The sequence below is a fragment of the Humulus lupulus genome, chromosome 4 (genome assembly GCF_963169125.1).
Source record: "Humulus lupulus chromosome 4, drHumLupu1.1, whole genome shotgun sequence".
In the NCBI taxonomy this organism is placed as follows: Eukaryota; Viridiplantae; Streptophyta; class Magnoliopsida; order Rosales; family Cannabaceae; genus Humulus; species Humulus lupulus.
The window spans coordinates 175,607,003-175,620,350 of NC_084796.1; positions in this window are offsets into that span (position 1 = coordinate 175,607,003).

Below are 13,348 nucleotides of genomic sequence, written 5' to 3' on the forward strand. Positions count from 1 at the left end.
CCCTTCCCTTGAGCTATATCTCGCTATTTATAGGCTCAAGGAGGGTTACACAATATTGTTACAGATATTATCCCCTGAATAGTGGGATATTCAGAAGATTGTATGAGATAAATTCGGGATTCACAAAGATCTTCCCATAAATGTTGCTTTGCCAATGGAACCACCGACCAGACTGGTCGTGGTAAAGATAGGCTTGTCCTGCTTCTGGTGTGTCTCCTGGTCGATACTCTAGCAGACGCTTCAGGTATCAGCCACGTGTCAAGAGATTATTCGCCACGTCACAAATGCTAATTTATTGGATAACATTTGCCCCCCAAAGTTTATTTACTACGATCAGTAAATAAACTTTGAACGAACGACCCTTCGGTAACCCCTCCTGACGTGTCAGAACCCTTCGTGTGTTCTTGAAAAAAGCAACCCACTCCTGTCTAATCATGACTTTTCAGTTCCCCAGAAATAATTTCGACGGCCATCACGTTCCCCCATACTTCGAAAAAGGAAAACTAATGATTACGCCTTTTTAATATCAGAGACAAACTTATATAAGACCACCAGAGCCATTTCTTTTCTTTTCACGCACGCCATCATTCTGCCAAAAACCCTAAAAACCAAAGCTTTTCCTTCTCCGGCGAACGTTCTTTTTGTGCTCTCAGGACTCAGACGGTGGGCTCCTTGATTTCCGAAGTCCTTTCTTCCACCTTCACGACCATTTTCCCTGGTAAGTTACTGAAACCCCATGCTTCTAATTTCTCGTTGTGCATGCTCTTTAATGGTGTACTGTTTAAGTCTCTTGGCCTCTGGTTTTTAGGCACCCGTAGATAGAATGTTGTTGTAGGCAGAGTAGGTTTATGAGTCAGTTTAAAACTCAGGGTCATGCTTTTTTAGGACGTAAAACCGAAGTAACATTTCGATTTTTAAGCTAGTTGAAAAAATAATTTTTCCCGCCCTAAGGGGAGTTGAAAAAGCTTTTCAGGAAAACTCTTCACTTTCACCCTTTGATCCGTTTTTCAAACTGTTCGTGTAGAAAGATTTAGTTTCTTGTTAGAATGCTGCTGTATAAAGGCTTAACTTTTATACTCGACCAGCGTTATTCTGAACGTCTTCTAGAATCCTCTAATCTCACCTCCCCATTCTTCTGTTTGCAGACTTTAATGCCAGATTTGTGGGGAGGTGAGAGACCCATCGACGACGACCTCCTCGCCCAGCTGCTCGAGGGAGAAGAACAACCAACCGATCGCATTCACCAGATACCTTTCTCGCGAGCCTCTTCCAGACCACATCCTTCTCCTCCAATGGCCCGTTCAAAGTCTTCTGGCAAGAAAAGGCCCGAGTCTGAAAGTAACCCTACTTCTCCTGCCCAGCCTGGCTCGCAGGCTGGGGTTCCCTCGACCAGTGGTCGAGAAAATCTTGTTCCTGACCCTAATATCCAAACTAGGGCTCGTCCTCGTCATCGGAATCCGCCTGATGTCGAGTGGTATGCCTCCCCAGCTAGTTCGGTGACCCCTCGAATGGTTGCCAACTGTTTCAGAAAATTCCCCCTCACGGGGGTAACCATTACTCGTCCTACTGCGGACCAGAGGGCTAACCGCCCAGGAGGGGCGAACAGCGCCTGGTCCCGATACCATATTGAGGCGGGAGCTTATCTCCCTCTTCATCCATTTTTTGTGGGAGTCGCCAATTACTTTGGTGTCGCCCCTTTTCAAATAACTCCTAATGGATATAAGATGCTGGCTGCACTCTATATCCTATACAAACTTAACAAATGGCCTGAACCTTCACCTCATGAGGTCAATTACCTTTTTGACCTCAAGTCCAACCCTCAGCACAACGGGACGGGCTTTTTCCACTTCTGTCACCAGGAAACCGGCCGGACGTTCCTGAGTGGTACTACTCATGTCTCGAACGTGGGGCATTATAATAAGGAGTACTTCTTTACTCCGAACATAGCCAGTAACAACTTGGCCTTTGCGAGAGGAGGTAAGAGCTTATCTTTCGCTGGTCGATACTTTTCCCCAGAGTATATTCTTTCATTTTTTCTCAAAATTTGACCTGTTTTTCAGGCCCCTGGTTACGTCCGACTCCAACACCAGACATGGTGTTGAGGTCCAATGTTCTGGCCAGGATGTCTGATGCAGCAAAAAGCGTCAAGGCCCTGATCATTGAAAAGAACTTGAGGTCATCTGGCCTCCTGGCTCCTCGCCATGAAAATAGAGGGTCAGTGGTGGACGAAGCCACTGCCGAGGCTGAAGTTGCGAAGGAAGCAGCGGTTAAGTTGAGGCAAGAGTACCGGGAGATCAGCAAAACCCAGCTTCGCAAAATCAAGCATCTGGGGGAGGTAGCCAAACCAAGGACAAGGCTATTCTCTCCCTCGAGGGCAAAGTGAAGCAGCTGGAGCTGGACAACTCCAAGAATCTGGAAAAGTATAAGAGGACAACACTCCGTTGTTTCTACAATTTCTGGAAACACAATCAGGGTGCTGACTTTAGCTACCTTTCAGAGGAAGTCCGAACTACGGAGTTGGCTCGATGTGCTGCCCAACTGGCCGAGGAGGAAGCAAGAGCCGCGACCCCTGCCACTCCAAGCGTTGTTGGTTTGGAAGAAGAAGACGCTGTTGAGGACGTGACTAACCAGGATGTTGCTCAGGACCCTCCAGCCCCGAATGCCTCTTGAATTTGTATTTGTTTTTTCTTCTTTTTTGGATATACGACCCAAGGGTCATGGTGTAAAGACAGTAATTTCTTTTTTTAAACTTTACTGTACGGGCAGTAAATCTTTTTTATTTGAACAGTTACATCCAAGCAGCGATGCTTGCGGTGTAAAAGCTTAACTCTTGGTGCTATAATATGATATTATAACACTTATCCGTATGACCAGACTTAGCATAATACTTTGGCATGATTTAACAAAACATAAATTTTGAAAAATACTCTAAGTACTGTAGCATGCTTTCTCTTATTTTGTTCATGTGTTTACATACCTTAAAAGTATGCTTTGCTATCGATGTGCCTTATATGCCCCCCAAGTGATCGAGGAGCTTTAGGTCCTTGGTCACTTGCCTGGACCACAACCTGTTCGTAGTAAAACGGATACTTGTAATACAGCAAAATAACACACGTAATGAACAAATATTTGTAAATATAAATTCACAAAGGTTGGCAAGAATGACTGGCTGAGCACAGTCCCTTATAATCTCGTATTAAAAATGGACTAAACATGTCTTTACGAGTGATTCTGAAACAGAATCTTACATATACGAGCAGTTAGCCATACATCGTGGCTAACCCTCTTTGCAAAACTTGTAAAAATTAAAAGAGAAATTTAAACAAGCCAGTCCTTTAAGAAGGGCTGTTTATTGATAATACTTGCGCAGGTGTTCTCCATTCCAATAGCGCGGAACGAGATCTCCATTTAAGCGTGCAAGTTTATAGGTGCCTGGGTGAAGGACTTCTTCAATCTGGTAAGGTCCTTCCCAGTTAGGTCCGAGCACGCCAGCAGTGGGGTCGCGGGTATTTAAGAAAACTCGTCGTAGCACCAAATCTCCGACGTTGAATTTTCTTTCTTTAACTTTGGAGTTAAAGTACCGGGCGACTTTTTGCTGGTAAGCAGCAACTCGGAGTTGAGATTTTTCTCTTATCTCATCGATCTAGTCTAAGGACTCCATCATCAACTGGCTATTCGCGTCTTGGTCGTAAGTCAAACGCCGATGTGAGGGGGGATCTAACTCGACAGGTAACATTGCCTCATATCCGTAGGCTAGAGAAAATGGGGTATGCCCTGTCGCTGTTCGATGAGATGTCCTATACGACCAGAGGACTTCAGGCAGCTGTTCTGGCCATGCCCCTTTAGCTTCTTCAAGTCGTTTTTTCAGGGTGTCCTTGAGAGTTTTGTTTACGGCTTCGACTTGCCCATTTTCTTGGGGATGCGCGACCGAAGAAAAACTCTTAATTACTCCATGTCTCTCGCAGAAATCGGTGAACAGGTCGTTATCAAATTGGGTTCCGTTGTCTGAAACTATCTTCCTGGGCAATCCATACCGGCATAAAATGTTCTTGATGACGAAGTCAAGAACTTTTTTGGTTGTGATGGTTGCGAGTGGTTCAGCTTCGGCCCATTTTGTGAAATAGTCAACTACCACGACTGCATACTTTACTCCTCCTTTTCATGTTGGCAGTGATCCAATCAAGTCTATTCCCCATATTGCGAAAGGCCACGGGCTCTACATCTGCTTTAGCTCGTTTGGAGCTGCTCGTGGGATCTTGGAGAACCTTTGACATTTATCGCATCTTCGTACGTACTCCATTGAATCCTCGTTCATTGTTGGCCAGAAGTAGCCTTGCCTTAGAACTTTTTTCGCCAAACTCTGCCCCCCAGCGTGATCTCCGCAGAAGCCTTCATGCACCTCTTTCATGAGTTCCTTAGCCTTTTCTGTCGTAATGCATCTGAGTAGTGGCATTGAATATCCTCTTCGGTACATGACACCGTCGAGCAGTATGTATCTAGCAGCTCGTCTTTGCAGAGTTCTGGCCTTGTTTCTATCTGCTGGCAATGTTCCATTTGTCAGATACTCCATGTAAGGCGCCATCCACGTATCTTCTACGCGAATCTCCATGTTGGCTTCGGCCGCTTCAATGCTTGGCTTATTCAATCTTTCTACCGGGACTATGTTCAAGGTGTCAGCATCCTTTGTACTTGCGAGCTTAGCTAATGCGTCTGCATTGGAATTTTGGTCTTGCGGAATTTGCTGGAGGGTGTACTTTGTGAACTGGGCTAGCACATCTTTCGTTTTATTAAGGTAGGCCATCATTTTTTATCCTCGCGCTTGATATTCTCCCATGACTTGATTCACGACCAGCTGGGAGTCACTGTAAATATCAAGCGTTTTTATGCTCATATCTTTGGCCATTCTCAGTCCAGCGAGGAGCACTTCGTATTCTGCTTCATTGTTTGATGCTGCGAAGTCAAACCTGATTGCGCAGTGAAATTGATGCCCTTCGGGCGTTATCAATATCACTCCTGCTCCAGCGTGGGATTCATTGGATGAACCATCCGTGAATAGCTTCCACGAAGGAGTCTTGTCTTGAGGCATGGGCGCTTCAGGCTGTTTGCACAGCTCACTGTTGGGGAGTTCGGTGAACTCCGAAATAAAGTCGGCCAAGATTTGCCCTTTTATTGCTGCTCGCGGTGAATAAGTTACATCGAACTGTCCTAATTCGACTGCCCATTTTAACAGCCTTCCAGCCGCCTCAGGTTTTTGGAGGACTTGCCGAAGGGACTGGTCGGTCAGAACTGTGATAGGATGGGCTTGGAAGTACGGACGCAACTTTCTGGAGGCTAGAATTAAGCAGTATGCTAATCTCTCGATTGGTGGATACTTCAACTCTGCTCCGATAAGCCTTTTGCTGACATAGTAAACAGCTTTCTGTACGCCATCTTCCTCTCATATTAATACCGCGCTAGCAGCAACTTCGGTAATTTCCAGATAAATATACAAAGTCTCTCCTTCGATTGGTTTTGATAGGATGGGAGGTTGCGACATATGAGCCTTTAAGGACTGGAATGCTTGTTCGCAGTCTTCCGTCCATTCAAACTTCTTATTCCCCCTGAGTAGATTGAAGAACGGAACGCACTTGTCAGTTGATTTTGAGATGAATCTACTCAGGGCAGCGATCCTTCCGGTCAGGCTTTGTACATCCTTGATTTTATTCGGTGACTTCATGTCGATCAGGGCTTTTATCTTGTCTGGGTTGGCCTCGATTCCTCTTGAATTTACTATAAACCCCAAAAACTTCCCTGATCCGACTCCAAAGGAACATTTGAGGGGGTTTAATTTCATCTGATACTTGTTCAACACATTAAAGCATCTCTGCAAATCCCTCACATGTCCTTCTGCCCTTTTGGACTTTACAAGCATGTCATCCACATACACCTCCATGCTTACCCCAATCAGCTCCTTGAACATGTGGTTGACCAGTCGTTGGTAAGTCGCACCTGCGTTTTTCAGCCCAAAGGGCATTACTTTGTAACAATATAAGCCCGTATCGGTCCGAAAGCTGGTGTGATCCTCGTCAGGGGGATGCATGCTGATCTGGTTGTAACCCGAATACGCATCCATGAACGAGAGGATCTCATGTCCCGCAGTTGCGTCGACTAGCTGGTCGATCCTCGGGAGTGGGAAGCAGTCTTTTGGGCAGGCTTTATTGAGGTCTGTAAAGTCCACACAGGTCCGCCAATTGCCGTTAGGCTTGGGGACCAGCACCGGATTTGAGACCCACGAGGGATAAAACGCCACCCTGATGAACCCATTTTCTTTAAGTCTTTCGACTTCTTCTTTTAAGGCTTTTGATCTGTCATTATCGAGCAGCCTTCTTTTCTGTTGCACCGGTGGAAAGGCTTTGTTTACGTTCAGGACATGGCTGATTACTGCAGGGTCTATCCCAACCATGTCTTTATGCTACCAGGCGAAAACTTCCTGGTTCTCTTGCAAGAATCTCACCAGTGCCTGCTTTGTGGTAGGCTCTAAATTCTCCCCAACCCTCACGACTCTGGTTCGGTCTTTTTCATCGAGTTGGACCTCTTCCAGGTCCTCGATGGGTCCAACATTTTCTTCAAAATCCCCAAAGCGAGGATCCAAATTTACATCCTCACTTTGGGCAACACCCTATTTGGTGACGTTACCACCTGATTGGGCTTGTCTGTCTTCTGTCATCTGCAATCGGTCTGGGGTAGCGCTCCTCGACGCTCCACTTTTTGCCTTTGTGATCGAGGCGTTATAGCACTCCCTGGCTTCCCTTTGGTTTCCCAAGACGCATCCTACCCCTGCGTCCATTGGGAACTTCATGGCTAGGTGCCACATGGAGATGATGGCCCTCAGCTCAACCAGTATGGGTCTTCCAATAACGGCATTATATGCTGAAGGACAATCGACCACTACAAACGTGGCGAGTAATGTCCTTGAAGCAGGCGCTGTACCCGTTGTTACTGGGAGTTTGATCATTCCGGCTGGTGCGAGTCCTTCTCCAGAGAAGCCATATATGGTTTGATTGCAGGGCTCCAAGTCCTTTACGGACAATTTCATGCGTTCCAGCGTTGACTTATACAGGATGTTCACTGAACTTCCTGTATCGACCAGTACTCTTTTTACCATCATATTGGCCATCTGGATATCAACGACTAGCGGATCGGAATGTGGGAACCGGACGTGTTGGGCATCGCCCTCAGAGAAGGTTATCCCGTACTCCTCTGAGCGAGCCTTTTTCGGCGCACGGTACTCCACAGTCATCATCTCGATGTCCTGGTCGTGGCGCAGAGTTCGAGCATATCGTTCTCTGGATTTTCCGCTATTTATCGCAAGGTGCGGGCCTCCACATATGGTTAAGAGTGTTCCGGCTACGGGGGCAGGCTGTAATGGTGGCGAGCGCTGGCGTGTGGACGTCTGCTCGTTGCCACCTGGAGCTTCTCGTTGGGAAGTTCCCGAGGCCCGTACGTACCTTCTCAAGTGTCCTTGTCTAATAAGGAACTCGATTTCGTCTTTTAACTGGTTGCATTCATTAGTGCCATGTCCGTAGTCGTTATGGTAACGATAGAACTTGGTGGTGTCTCTTTTCGAAATGTCTTTTCGAATGGGCCCAGGTTTCTTGTAAGGCACACTAGAGCTTGTGGCCTGGTAAACCTCTCCCCGAGACTCGATGAGGGCAGTGTAGTTAGTGAACCTAGGTTCATAACGATTACCCTTGGCTCGTTTATTGTCGGAGGTGGAAGGCTCGTTATATGGCCGTTTCCCACCATTTTTGCCATTACCGTTGCCGTTTTTATGGCCTTTGTCGTTGCCATCAGGTTTGGAACCATTGGCGGCTTTGGAAGGTTCGGCGGCCTTTTTACCCTTGTTCGAGGGTTTCCCATCATCAGCAATGGCTTCCTCGAGTTTTATGTAACAATCGGCTCGATCCAAGAACTCTTGGGTCGTTTTAACTCCTTCCTTTCGGAGACTCTTCCAGAGGGGAGAGCAACGCTTTACCCCTGCGGTAATGGCCATCATCTTGCCTTCGTCTCCTACTGTTTTTGCTCCAGCCGCCGCCCTCATAAATCGCTGGACGTAATCCTTCACTGACTCTCCGTCCTGCTGGCGGATTTCGACCAGCTGGTTTGCTTCGGTTGGGTGCACACGACCCGCGTAGAACTGTCCATAGAACTCCCTTACGAACATTTCCCAGGAAACTATGCTTGCAGGTGGGAACTTAAAGAACCACTCCTGTGCTGCTTCAGAAAGTGTTGCAGGGAAGATCCTGCACCGAGCGTCTTCGGACACTTTCTGAATGTCCATCTGAATCTCAAATTTATTCACATGCGAGACGAGGTCCCCATATCCATCAAAGTTCGGGAGCGTAGGCATTTTGAACTTGCTGGGAGTTTCGGCATTAGCTATCCTTTGGACGAAAGGAGTACCTTTCCTCCTGTCGTGATCGATGTAAGAAGTCCTTCCTCCGACCAACTGCTGCACAGCCTGATTGAGTGCGTCTATCTGGGCTTGCACTGCGGCAGGAATTGTGGCGGCCTCCGTGGCTGGGGGGATGTTCTCGCCGTGCCTTTCTCGACGATCGTTGAGTATATCTCTCAGGTCCTCCTCTCTTCTCCGTTGCTCGCTACCTCCGAGCCGGTTGAAGACATTATTTTGTTTGGGCTGCCCCCCAGCATCTTGTCTATTTGGTTGATCACCTTGAGGTATATGGCTCCTGCTTTTACCTCTATTTCCGTTTCTCCCATCAGCGTTGCCCTTGCCTGAGTCAGCCTCATTGTACCCATGGCCATCTCTGAACCTTGACTGGCTGTGATGAGACTGACTGTTCCCTCTGTGACCGTCTCTGGCAGAAACGCCACGAGCGTTAGAGGGTGGCCTGCGCTGGTCGCGGTGTCCCCGTGCATCATTATGCCGCGGGGGTCCACGGACCGCAGAGCCTAGTTCCGAGTCCCTCCTGTTACCAGGAGGGTGGTGACCTCTGTTCGCTTGGTTTGGTCCATCATTCTCATGGCGCCTAGGACTACGGGGCTGACGCTCGGCCCTATTCTGCCCTTGCTGCGGGGGATTACCCCGAGCAGCCTGGGATGGTGGATCTGCCTCGGGGTCTAGTGGGACTTCGTCATGGGGCATCTAAGGCTGCTCGGGCCTTTGCGGACTTGAAGGATGGATTGGTGGGCTAGGATTGGGACCCTTCTGAGGTGGCCCATTTTCAGGTTGCTTAGGCTGCAAGGCAGGTGCGGCCTGATTTCTTGCCAACAGCAAAGCTGCTTCGAGGGCTGCCATGGCCTCAGTCTGGCGGCGGTCCACCTCTGCTTGTCTCTCGCTCAACTCCGCCCACTGACGATCAAGCTCCTGCTGCTGTCACGCCATAACTTCTGCGGCAGTCTCTTGATTGGCCCTCTAACTTGCCAATTCTTCTTGCAACGCGCCCAGGGTGCTCTTCAGCGTCGCGTCGTCCATTTCCTCCTCTTCAAAATCTAGTTGCGGCTCATCTTCCGCCATGTTTGCGGGTGGAGGAGGAGGTGGTGGATTCGACGGTGCAGCGGCGGCAGTCTGGCCAGCTTTCCTTCCTGCTTTCGCCATCAGTTTTCTTAACAGCAATGAATCGTCCTCTCAATGAAAGCACCAGAATGTTGACCCACGATTTGGCCAACTGACACGGAGTCAGAATATGAATGATATGGACGAATGTAAAGAGAATAATGTAATGACGAAAGTAAAGAAAAACACAACAATTTATAGTGGTTCGGCCCCAGGATCTGGTAATGACCTACTTCCACTTAGAATTATATTGATATGAAATCAGAAGTGTGATCAGAGAACTTGGGTTCAATGAGTTTCAGCACTTCACATAAAACAATACAAGTTTACTAGGAGAAATTCTATGTCTCTATCATTCCGCAGCCCAAAGACCCCTTCCCTTGAGCTATATCTCGTTATTTATAGGCTCAAGCAGGGTTACACAATATTGTTACAGATATTATCCCCTGAATAGTGGGATATTCAGAAGATTGTATGAGATAAATTCGGGATTCACAAAGATCTTCCCATAAATGTTGCTTTGCCAGCGGAACCACCGACCAGACTGGTCGTGGTAAAGATAGGCTTGTCCTGCTTCTGGTGTGTCTCCTGGTCGATACTCTAGCAGACGCTTCAGGTATCAGCCACGTGTCAAGAGATTATTCGCCACGTCACAAATGCTAATTTATTGGATAACAATACAAAATTTAGATCCTAACATCCATTCAAATCTCCTAGATACAACAATCATAAGGCGATAGTACAACACTCATCCAGAATCTCTACCTCAATGCCAGCTTTCATCGAATCACTCATTCGATCTTCATATATTAACCCATTCATACTAAAATAGTAGGATTTTGAACCATTCTTACAAGAACTTCTCTCTGAATTTCATTGTTCATAGAAGTACATCTGTCTACTATCAACTGCAGATTCTATAACAATCTTGGTCATTACCTCATCTCACTTTACTGTAATCTGTGGTGACTTATCCAACTATCACAGACCTTTCCAACTCAAGATGTCAGTCTCCATGTTAATTTCCTTTATTCATTAAAGAATTTCCAATGTGAATCATCCATTAATTCTCACTAGGGCCTTAGTCTCATGGTTATTCCTCAATGAGTGACCAAACGCTTTAACTCTTTATGCTAATACACGCACTTCTATTCCGTAGGTGCCATCACTGCACCCTCACCGTGGCTACCTGGCATTACCGTCAACCTAACGCCCCATGTAGAACATTTGTGTTCTTGTTTCTTCATCTACTGTGAAGCACGAACAACCATCCTTTTCAGTCTGTACACGAGCGCACCCTTGTCTTCGATGCATCACCCTATAGTTTTATGTCTTAAGTAAGGACAGTATGCATCATGTTGTTCTTCTATATCAGTCCATTGCATACAGGTTTTGATACCAGGGCATGCTAACCAACCTTTATTCTATCTTCTGAAAATCCGATACAAAACTATCCATTCAGACAAACTTTAAGTTCTTATGTTACCTCAATCTAGGGTATGGCTATCTTCGAAGATACTTCAAGTAGTAGCCGATGTGTCTTACTGATCTCACTGTACTTCTCACTCCTCAGGTGTTCTTTCAATAATTTCCTTGTGGTTTCTATCTGAATCACTTCATACATGATCACATCACTTCCCATAACGTGACCTTGAATATCCCCTGGAGAAATCGGAGCTTACTCCTTCTGGAACCTTACCTGTAACCCTGCTTCATTAGCCTTGGTACAATCGATGAGGTGGTCATTCGCGTTCTGCTTCTAATTGGAAGTAGACCGAAACATCCCTAATCAATCTAAATATAGCTTGTCCATGTCATTTATGTATTCTCTTCTTGTCGAACTTACCTATGTCGTTGAAGCATTGGTCAGTTAAGAACCTTCACTGTAAACCTATCACATCCTACTTGGTGCAAGAAGTAATTCTTGAAATGTCTCTTTCCTTGATCCTCGGCTGGTAATAACCAGGTCGAAGGTCAATTTGTGAGAGCATTGTCCTACCTTGTAACCAGGCAATTGAACCCTTCATTCTTAGCAAACGGTGTTGACGTGTCCCATGATGAAATGCTCCGTCTGGTCAATCCTCAAATCAAATATTTCTTCAAATTAACCTTTAATTCTTTCTGCTGAGCTAATGTCGTTCTTCATAATGTACCCGATACCGATCCTATCCCTACCTTAATCCCGTAGCATACTCAACTCCCTAACACAACAGCGTTCCCAACGATTCTTTGTGCACCCATCTGAAACCTTACTGGCCGATCCAATTTTTCATCTGGTCTAACTAATATATTCCAAGTGGTGCCTACCACAATATCTAGGTATCTCGTAGATGCAACTGAGTCCTTTCCTTTTAAACCCAGAAGTCACCATCACTTCTTACAATCCATGGTTGTCTCTTATTTGGCAGAGTAATCCATACTCAGGATCCTATCAAAATCCTTATATGACAAACCTAATCAATTCTACCGTCAATCTTCTACCAATAATATTATAAACCTTCTCTTGGAGGTTACTAATTTTCCCAACAGGTACTAGTATCTCAAGCACCATGGCATAGCAACCATGAAGCATGTGCCCCATATCTACTTCTCTTCTAGGAGATGTGTAGCACCAAAATCATTCAGCTCAATATACAACAAGGAACGAGAACTAGAGAGCCAACTGGTCGCCTCCGAGGAACTAGCCTCGAGCTCTGGTTGTATCAAGGCGGACCCTCGAACTGGGGTCGAGCGACCTGTAGTCCTTAGTTCTTTCGTCTTCTTTAATCTCGAGCAATCCTTCTTGACATTACCCTATTATTCCATATAAAGAACATGCCTTCACTCGGCATTCTCCCAGATTGCGTCTCCTGCATCTGGCACATATTGGATAACTTCTACAGGCCTCATTGCCTCCCTGGTGGCCATCCTACATTCTATAACCCCTCCTGTCAGGACCAGGAGTAGTAAAACTATCAAGGATCCTTCTTTTCTGGTTACTAGGCATCTGCCCCTAGCTGATCCCGCTAATGGGGATACCATTGCCTGAGCTTCCTGCCCTACGACACTCTCACTCCATATCTCATCTCTTGCATCTTCTATGACAAGGCCCACCTTACTAGCCGAGCATAGATAGAAGTCTCACGCACTGAAGCAATCCTAACACTCTGGGCCATCCTAGATTTCAATCCTCAAATGAATCGTTCCTCTCGAACCACATCCATTGGTACCAAATCAAAAGCGAATTTGGCCAACCCATCAAATCCATTGACATACTTTTTCACTGTCTTACCATCCTGAACCAAGCTCATAAACTCATTGGTCTTCATTGTTCGGACTGCGTCATAGTGGTCTCTTTGGTCGAACCACTGTCTGAATTCCTCTGAACCCATCATGACATCATTCTGGGTTTGGGCACTACTTCCCATCACGTCTGGGCATCCTCCTATCGCATATGTGTGGCACAACCACTCTATCATGGCTGACCACTCCCATATCATTGAGGACAAAGCTAATCACGCCCATCCATTGATCAACTCTGAACAAACCTGAACCTCCCTCAAAAACTGGAGGATAGTGCTTCTGGAGTCTTTCATACGATAATTCTCATTTGTTTCCACCCTTAGGTTAAACCAACACTGGTTCCATTACCGTCAAAATATACGAAGCAGCGTTCCCCGACAGAACCCGCTGTCTCAACCATCTAATCTCCTCATCCTGATCTAGCAGTCCTGCTTGCGTACCAACAAACATCTGCTGCGAATTCAAAGGGAAAATGGAGGATTCTAACCCCGACTATCATCCACAACCCCC